Below are 6777 nucleotides of genomic sequence, written 5' to 3'. Positions count from 1 at the left end.
GGCTGCCGGTCTCCTGGTGCCCGTGTCCCCGGTGCGGAGGGTCCCGGAGCAGCCGCGGTGGGTGCGGGGAGGGCTGTGCGGGGAGGCAGCGTCGTCGCTCCGTTTCCCGGCACCGGGACGCTCCGGGAGCGCCCGCGGGCACCGAGCACCTGCCTCGGGTACCCCCCTCACCCTCCCAGAGCTGCGAGAAAGGCTTTTGCGGGACTTCACGCGCAACTTGGGAAGGTCCCGTGTGCGATCTGGGCGCCTGTTCGCTCCCGTTTCCATGTCTCAGGCTGATGTCTCGAAGCCCCGGGCAGTGAGAAAAAATTACCGGAGACAGAATAGTTTCGTCCCTTTTGTTCCTTTTTTTTATTATTTTAGTGAAGGGAAACGCGGAGATGCAGGTTATCCCACCCCAAAGTCCTGACACTAACAGAGATGAGAAGCCAGGCAAACACAGCACAGCTCCTGAGCTGAAAATCCTTTTTTTCAACTCGAATCAAACGTTCCTGCCGAAACAAGAGCTTTGATCCCTGGACTAAGATCTTTTAGAGCACGGCTGGAAGCAAGAGCAGTGTCAGCCTGGCTGCAGTGTGTGGGATCCATGTCTTTGTTCCCTGGCTCACCTGTGGCAGCTCGGTCGGGCTGACCAGAGCGGAAATATGCAGAAATCAAAATGATTTTTAATAGCTTGTCCTCCCTACAGTGAACGTGGCCTAAGACACAGAAAAATAAGGATGAAGGGTCTGGCTGGGAGCCTTGCAGGAACAAAAACAGCCTTGTAAGCACAGCCTGAAGTTTGCCAAGCCCTGATGGACAGTGCAGGGGTGTTAGGTTCCAAGGCAGGTGTCCACTGCAGAACATGCTCCTGCTGCCCCCAGAGAGCTGAGATCCCAAGTGCCAACAGCTGAAATCCAGCAGGGAGCCCTGTCATGTGCTGCAGAACTAAGAGCCAAGGTGACTGCTGAGTGCAAAGGGGGCAGAGCACACAAAGCTTCAGAAACTGGCGTAAACACCTCGATTTGCACCCAGGACTGCGACAGCAGCCTCTGCAACACCCAGAACTGGGTGTTGGGGATGCTTGTGGGACTGTGGGTCAGCAGGCAGGTCTGCCTGGAGCTGCTGAGGGATAGACTGATCCAAGGAGGTCGGCAGCTCTCCTCCGAGGAGCCTCTTACAATGGCCAGAACGGGCTGTAAATATGATTCCTTACTTTCCACAGCAATGCCAGTGCCTGCAGTCGCTCCTCATTGCTTAAACTCTCCTCCTCACTTGTTTCCTAAGTTTACAACTCTGACATGAGCTGTCTTTAAACACCCAGTGGAGGTGCTTTGCCCAAATGCTCTCTCATGGTGTAGAGGTTTTAAGAACACGCTCCTCATGCACTGACCCACCAACTGCCTCTCCTGGCACTGACAGTGTTTGCCGAGTTCCCCACGCTCCGAATGAGGAAGTGCCACATTGTTGCAGCAATAAACACAATGGCCAAGTGCAGCCAGTTCACAAGTGCCCGGTTTGTGTGCTCAGGATGCACAAACTTTACGCGAAAGGGAGGGGGAAGAAGAGACAAGTGTTTCTGTACATTGAGCAATCGGGCACGTTGGGCAATCGTGCTGCTTGTGAGTTGTTCTTGGGTGGCTCTGTTCATTCTGAAGTGGAAGGAAATCCTCTAGCAGTCTTATGAATGATGAGTCTGGGAAAAAAAAAAATCTATAAGAGGCAATGAGTGCAATTATCTTGTTCATTCAGTAAAGCGAAGATCATTAAATCCACCGGATTTGAGAGACAGGCACAAACCCTGCACTGCTCGTGTCCCTGTACTGGAGAGAAATATCCCTTGTTACTCTGTTTGTGTGCTTCCTATGAACAGCTAAAACAGCAACAATTTGACCCATCTTGAAGGAGAATGTGCCCATCTATATGGAAATGAAATAAGGTAGAGCTGCAATCCACTCTTGGGAAGAGATGCTCTCCTGAGAGCTCACGCTGTGAGCTGGGCACTGAGTCCAGCAATTCTCTGTACAATATCCATAAGATATTTATGGATTGCAGCCTGACTTTGTAGACTCTTACTCAGCCTTTACTCATGCAAACTGAGTGATAAAGACTGCAGAGCTACTGGACCCAGAGATCCCAGATCCCCTGGTATGAGTAAGGGTTATTCACAACCATTCACTGAGGAGGGGTAGAGCACATACATCAGCACCGTTTTTCAGCTCTCCAAAGTCAGAGCAGCTCTGCTCAGAAAGCTCTTCAAACAATGAAATATCGATTCTAATCTGTTATACAGGCAGTGAAAACCAGAACAGAACCATCTGCATGGACTTCAGCAAGAGAAGTCCTCCCAGACCCCCAAACAGGGAAGTTGAAGTTACAAGAAAAGTTTCTAAAAAACCCTTTCCTGTTGCAACAAGGCAGGACAAAGAGGGTGAGAGGCAGCTGAAAACTTAACCCTCAAGGCTGAGCAAGGGTTTGTTTTCCCTCTCTCCATGACTGGTTTTCTAATTTGACTTAGCCCTGCCTCAGAAATCTCTTGCTGCCTTCTAACTGAAATATTAGGAGGGCGATGTGACACGGCCACAGGCTGAGGAGTTTTCAAGACAAGACCCTTTACGTGCAGAAGAAAGAGCACCAAGGGATAGGAAGGGCTCTGGGAAGGCAGAACATCCCTATTTCATACCAGGAGGGGTAAGAAAAGGAGCCAGTGGCAGAGCAGGATGCTTTCCATAGGCAGATCCCAGGCTGTGTCAGTGAAAGCAGAGGCTTTTCACCCCCTTTTTCTGGCGTGGTTCTCACCACCTCAGCTTGCAGAGAGCTGCAGATGCCCCAAGGAAGCAAATGGAGGGTTGTGTTGCAGGCACAGCCCCTGCCAGCTGGGAGCAGAGGCTTTAGCCCCCGTCTCACTCCACGGGAGATGTTATTAAATTGCTTTTTCTGTCTTGGCGGTGAAATGACCTAATTATCAGATTGCATTTAGTCTTCATCTCTCCAAGTGGCCAAATCTGCTTTGGTTCTCAAGGATTTTATTGCCAGCTGAAAATAGCTTGATTGTATTGTGCTTGCAAAGAAAACATGGTCTGGTGGAATCAAAGCAGTCCATTTCCACAAGATGAGAAGAAATGCCATAAATAACACGTTGGGCTTTTTTTTTTCTTCTGGTCTCACCATTTCCACGCATGTAAACTGGCATAAGTTTGCCTTTCTTCTCTCACCATTAGGTCAACTGGAAAAAATTCATCAGGAAAAGGTGGTTTCCCCATTCACAGCAAACCCCTGGGGTTTAGACATTAACTGGGTCTTTATAGGTCTGATGCTGGGATCTCCAAGGAAAAATGAACCACGCTGGTAAGAGAAGGAACGGGTAAATCCAATGAAAATTCCACAGAGGGATGGTTACATGTTTGATAAGGCTTGAGAGAGCAAATAAATACATTTTGTACTTTGCAAGCAAATGGGATATACAGATGTGCAGCCAGTGAGACAGTTATATTGGAGAAAATGTGTTTGTTCATAGGAGGGATGAAATATGGAAGAGGAAATTGAATTGCTTTATATATCTGAGACGAGTGGAACTCGCACCCCATTCACATTATTTTTCTTAACCATGCATTTTGTGTCCAAAATCTCTGTTTAAGATGTCAGGCTGTCTCATTTGGTCTCATTCTAAGGACAAATCACCAGCCAGGGCCTGTATTTTGAAAAAAAAAAAAAATAAAAAATCAGTGTATGCTTTCAGTCTTTGCTGCTGCAGGTGGGGGATGTGGGGAGCAAGGTGAGGACATCTTGAAATACTGAACTGCAAACAGCAATCCATCCCTAGCAGGAACTGCATCTAACTACCAATCCAACAGCAACCCAAAGAGTTCTGCCAAAGAAAACCTATTTCCAACACCATATTCCACGTGGCTCCATTCTCAACAAATTAAGGTGCCTAATTCAAAGGATCTTTCATTTCCAGCTAAATTTTGGGACCCAATAAAATGTGACAGACAGCTGTTGGTAAAAGTGAGTTTTCTCAACACCTGCAGGGTCTAAGGCCTTAAAATGATTAGGAAATCTTAATCTGATATTTAATGTACACCTGGCACATTCCATGTTTTCTCGAAGCCTGGCTGTATCCAGACAGTTCTAGTACCATTTAGTGATAGTTTTCAGAGTTGATGATTGAGAATAATCTTCCAGAAATGCAATAAATGTCAGGGACACCTGGCATTGTTTGTGACATGGCAATATTGTATATTTTGCTTTGCCCAGCCAGCAATCAGCTGTGGCAGTTTGGCCTCAGAGGCAGAGGTGGGGAATGTATATTTGGATTAATGGTATTCATGTGAGTGATAAAAGTGACCAAGCAATTACATATTCGTAAAGTTAATACCTTCCTATTAATCTCAAAGTTATCTAATGATTTTCCATAGCTCCCATTCTTCGGTTGTCTCAAGGGAAAAGGAGTTAATGGTTAATAAAACTTGCCAGAGTGGTGAGAACATGCTTCTGGAGCTGGCATGGGGAAGCTGACAATTCCTGGAAGGAAAAGGGTTAAGAGCCAGCAGCTTTACACACACGAAACTGTGGGACTGCACTTTCATTCTCTTCCTCACAGCTTCAGTTCCTGGTGCTACTGGGCTGCCAGGTTTCCTAAAATCAGGGTAGGCTCCTGCTCAGCTGAACAGAACAGGGTAAGGATACCTTTGTGTTTCTCTGGCTTGAAAACTTCGGGTTCTGGATGTTGTAGGTGAGCAGGGGGCTCCCAAGGGAGAGGGTGTTCATCAGTTTTTCAGTGGTTACCTGCTGTGGGCTGGCACAGGCACAGGAGCAGAATTAAAAGGTATTGGAGTGGTTTGGGTTGTGAGAGACCTTAAAGCTCATCTTGTTCCACCCCCTGCCATGGGCAGGGACACCTTCCACTAGCCCTGGTTGCTCCAAGCTCCATCCAACCTGGCCTGGGACACTTCCTGGGACAGCTTCTCTGGGAACCTGTGCCAGGGCCCTCACAGGGAAGAATTTCTTCCTAACATCCAGTCTAAACCTACTCTCTGTCAGTGTGAAGCCATTCCCCCTTGTCCTGTCTCTCCAGGCCCTTATAAATAGTCCCTCTCCACGTTTCTTGCAGCTCCTTTCAGGTACTGGAAGGCTGCAATTAGGTCACCCTGAAGCTTCCCTTTTCCAGGATGAACAATCCCAATTCTCTCAGGAGAAAAGGGTAAGAGAATTGGGGTTGTTCAGCCAAGTCAAGTCACCTCCTTGCTCCAAAGCCAACTTCCAAACTCCCATTTGCAGAGCCCACCATGCTCAGAGACAGGGGCTGGGTCCCTCCCCTGGACCAGCAATGAAACCTCAGCCTCCTTCCATGGGATGGGCAGAGTTTGGTGAGTTGATCCTTACAAAGGGTTGTTTGAGGTGTGAGGGTGGGAAGAGATGCAAGGAGGAAAAGCCTCTCTGCCCCTTCAGGATCCTGCCACCAACATTCCTGGCACAGCAACCTCTGCTTGGCAAAACTAGGTGGTGACCTGCCTTCTGGATTTGTGTGCAGGAGGAGGAGGAGGAGGAGGGATGATGAGAACAGGCTTGTGTTTGGCTGCAAGAGGAGGGAGAAAGCAGGGACCTGTGTTTGCCACCACGGGCAGAAACGTGGAAAGTTTCCAGTGGGAAGGGGAGTGGCAAGAAAGAATAAAAAGTCAGTTGCAACAGAAAGAGCCAGAAAGGTTTTGTCTTTTCTAAGCAAAAATGTGGCAAGTTAGGTGCCTTTTCTGCATCTCTCCTACTGACCTGTTTGCATTCCCAGCTTGGTTCTCCAAAGGGGTTCAGGCTGGGCAGCTTCACTTTGTCAGGTGATGTTTGGTAGTTCCTGAGAGAGAGGATGATGTGAAATACGTGGGTACAGGATGAAACCTGCTTCCAACAGCAAACACTACACCCAGAAGGGACTCAGAGAGCCTCTCTAAAACCCTACTTTTCCTGCACTGCAGTGTGCATATTGCATTTCTGCTGCTGATCATTTGTTATCACTGTAATTTATTCCCCATCAGTGTACCCACTCCAGTGAAAACTGCATTTATAAACTTGAAAGCATCTGATTTGTGTTAACATCACACAAATGACTGCTCTGCTCCTTTTCTCACACTTTTGATTTTGCTCTATTAGCTGAGATCAAATGTCCTCAGTGTTTTCTATCAGTTTGCACCAGAACCTCAGAATTTGCCTGGAGTCTGTGGCCACGGCGTAAATGACAATATCAGAGTTTATTTTCTCTCCTGGAAAGCAAATAAACTGTGCTAAAAACAGAGAGTTAGATCATTGGCCATTGTGGAAGGAAAACCACAGCAGAAAACAAGCTGAAGTTTCCTGAGGAGCCAGTGCTGGGCCTATTTACATCCAGTGGGAACTTCCACCCCGATGGCAGAGCAGGAGACCCCTCCCTGAGAGGGGACTGGTGGGTGGGTGGGTGTTTTTTGCTGGATTTTTCAAACCTTGGTGAACAATTGAACTCCTGTGCCAGGTCTGCAGGTGCACCAGGGAGGGTCCTGGAGCTGCTGGAGCTGGTGCTGAGCAATCCCACCTTTTTGGGAGAGCCTTGAGGGCTTTCAGAGCCATCCCAGCATCTCTCCTGCCCCGTGCCTGCCCTTCCCTGGTCAGGAAGCCAAGGAGCCTGGCCAGGACACAGGGAGCAGGTCTCTGGCAGCACAGCCCTGCTGGGAACTCCTACAGGGCCGGGAAGGAGGGACACAAATTAAATTAGTTGGCACCTTCCTAAACGTCCCTCCAAACTAAAATTTAGCAGGGGAGTAAAACCAAACC

Source organism: Neopelma chrysocephalum, unplaced genomic scaffold (genome assembly GCF_003984885.1).
Source record: "Neopelma chrysocephalum unplaced genomic scaffold, ASM398488v2 Primary Assembly neopelma1_84, whole genome shotgun sequence".
Lineage (NCBI taxonomy): Eukaryota > Metazoa > Chordata > Aves > Passeriformes > Pipridae > Neopelma > Neopelma chrysocephalum.
The sequence above is the reverse complement of the archived record's forward strand: the minus strand, read 5'-3'. Positions refer to the sequence as shown.